Source organism: Hippoglossus stenolepis, chromosome 22 (genome assembly GCF_022539355.2).
Source record: "Hippoglossus stenolepis isolate QCI-W04-F060 chromosome 22, HSTE1.2, whole genome shotgun sequence".
Taxonomy (NCBI): Eukaryota; Metazoa; Chordata; class Actinopteri; order Pleuronectiformes; family Pleuronectidae; genus Hippoglossus; species Hippoglossus stenolepis.
The window spans coordinates 539,529-542,534 of record NC_061504.1 but is presented as its reverse complement, the minus strand read 5'-3'; the positions used below and the strand labels follow the sequence as shown (position 1 = coordinate 542,534).

Genomic DNA, 3,006 nt, shown 5'->3' with positions numbered 1-3,006 from the left:
TTGTAAGAACCACCATGCAGCCTGCGTTTGTGTAAATAAATATTAATGTTGGTTTAGTATGTTCTTAAATTATCAGGTTTGTAGTTATATTTTATACAGTTAAAATATATTTTGTTTGAATGTGTCTGCTGTATTTAATTATATTCTGTTTTGGGTGCTGTTGCGGCTTGTTTGCAACAGTTGAGAAATAATGCAGTTCAGTGCACATGCATGTTGTTGATAATGACCGCATGAAAATCGTCGTGAGTGTAGTCTGAGCAGTGGATCACAATAAGTTTTGACTGTGAAAAGACATCGTGAAAGACAGCATCGCTGAGGGCCAATATAAAGGTGTCTGTAGAATTGTGCTGGAACTGGAAAATAAACCCTTTCAAGTTTTACCTGCCTCCTGGAAGTGTGTCGACATTGGGTTTTCTGACAAGGCAAAGTATATATGTTGGACAGTCAGACTTAAACACTGTGCAGGCTTAATATAAGTGGCTTTCTATGTGGATCGAAGTAAAACAGCCACCAGCAGTCTTGAGATATCACATTCAAGGGACAAAAAATGTTTTTGTGCAGCCACTCTGACCTTGACTATGGACCACCCAATTCTAAACTGTTAATCCATGAGTCCAAGTGAACAGGTCTGCTAATTTTGAAAGAGAATTTCCTTTCAAATATCCCATTCAAACAAGACATGGTTTGCATGCGGTGTGCCGGCTCATGATGGTTTTTGTGATGCATGTTGATAGTTCTTTGTGGACGATCTGTGTTCAGACATGATTCATTGTGATCGAGATATTCAGTTATTTGGATCGGTGTTATTTGTTTGTGAAGGTTCCTGTCTTGGAAAGGTTCAGTTTATTGCGGAAAATGTTATAAGCATGCGCAATCGGACGTTCTGTGGTGAAGGTTGTAGCATTAAAATACACCCTCAGCGATTAGGTTTCAGGGGTTAAAGGTCACAGTGACCGTTTATGAATCTGGTCAGAAAAAAATATATACATGTACACAAACTGCACGGGCTGGCGGAGGCATACAACCGCAGTGCGATAACAGTGCCTGTGAAACCTCTGACCATTATTAGTATCCATTTTTGCAATTAATTTCGGTTGGGGGCCAAAAACACACGCTAAACCACAAGATAATCATGTTGCACTGTCATTATCATATGTGGAAATTGGAGTCACAATTCTAGATAGTTTGACAGCAAAGTCATTAAGGATGAGCACATTGAAAAGCCACAATTAAGAACCTTGAAGGTTTTAGATATTTATGCATCTGAATATCTGCACATCTCAATAAATGTCCATACTTAACATACATTTGTAATAGTAAAAACGACAAACCAAACACTACTGCTCATATTTTATTTAACATTCGGAAAATGAAGGACCACGTCGATGTTTTACAGTTATCTTTCTGGACAACAATATGGCTTGGTGTTTGACACCTATATCCACCACACGAAATCAGAACACGATGTCTTTCAGATTCACACACAGCAATGATAGACTGAATGCGAGTTCAGCTTCAAGTGGGTTCTGATAGTTACAATTCAGCCATAACATTCAGTTAATTTGATGTTCCACATTTTGTTAGTCAAAAGCCATTCCAGATTACCACAAAGGCACAAAAGAATTACATTAGGTTTTCACTGAAACCAGTGAGCAAATGACTGAACAACTTAGTGCAGCAGCAAGATGATGTGGTCAAGGCCCAAGTTGTACTAGTGTCGCACTCAAGTGAGCACAACCATCCTGGAAGTACACATTAAGTGGACAATCAGGTAACTTTGATAAATATAATCCCATTTCAAATGGAGTTGTTAACTGGAATACGGATCATATAATTTGGCCATGACACTTTGTCATGAATGAGTCGTTGTTGTAGAAAAGAAAAAAAAAAGCACACTTGTATGTCGCCTGACCACAACACTAAAATGTCAGTTTAATCGCCATTCAGTGCAAAGCAACCCACCCACACACTGGGAGGACTGTTCAATGACAGCAGTTCAGTCTTGGTACAATAGGAAGCCAGAGAAGGTGCTGTACTTCCAGGTGCTGCCACATGGAGCACCACGATGCAAACAAAGCCAAACTTGGTCCCCTTGGAAGAGAGGCAGGATGGGCGTGGTTGCTGGCTGTCTCATGATCTGGGCTCCATCATTGGCATGGCGGACACCATCACGCCCTGCGTTGCATGAGGTTGATATGAAGCGGCTGCGGTGATGGCGAGCTTCAGAATGTGGAAGGTGAGACATACGTTCGTTGACGGGGCAGGTGAAGCGGCCCGATGCGGGTGTCGTACATCTCCCCAGATTGCTGGCCAGCCAGCTGGTCAAACACAATAGGTTGGTCCAGATTGCAGGCAAAGTTGGCAGTGCCGAGAGGCAGTGAGCCACTTGCAGAGGCTGGGAGAAGTGGGTGAGTTGCATTGGTAACATTGCAGGGTGGTGTTGGCTGTGGGAGTAAGTGAGACCTCCACATTGGAGACTGACAGTCCACTAGCCCAGAGTCAACAATGGTGAGATCCCTCCCGGTCTGGGCTACTCAACTGGGAACAATCACTCCATGCTGCTGTAACAAAAAAGAAGCAGGGTGAAGGGTGCAGTGTGGCTACCATGCACTACAGGTGGTTTTAAAAACAAAATGAATTGAGACTTGCAGCCAAGTATGCAACTATATATAGTTTTGGCCCAGAAAACCCTCCATAGACAAACAACCAAGAGCAGTGTCTTCTTTACTTGGGTAGACAGGGGCTTTCAGGATCATCATCCTGTGTTTAGTTTCTCACTCCCAACCCAGACCCATCAGACCAATGATCCAGAGTGAAAGAACCTGGTTATTAGGCAATGCATTTGTTTACTTTTTTGGGTGTGAAAACAAACTGAACTAAGTGGTAATGAGAAAAATGTTAATCCAACTCATCCATCGTTTTGGAAAGCTAATTATAGGTTTGAAAAAGTCCCTGGGCACAAGTTTGATCCATCCATAATTAAATAAAATTTGTGAATTTATCCAA

The 3,006-nt window shown here is 41.9% G+C and overlaps 1 pseudogene; it reads right to left on the bottom strand.

Annotated features, from left to right (window-relative positions):
• Window positions 1-1,996: 1,996 nt before the first annotated feature.
• LOC124851311 lies at window positions 1,997-2,759 on the bottom strand (annotated as a pseudogene).
• Between the last annotated feature and the right edge of the window lie 247 nt (window positions 2,760-3,006).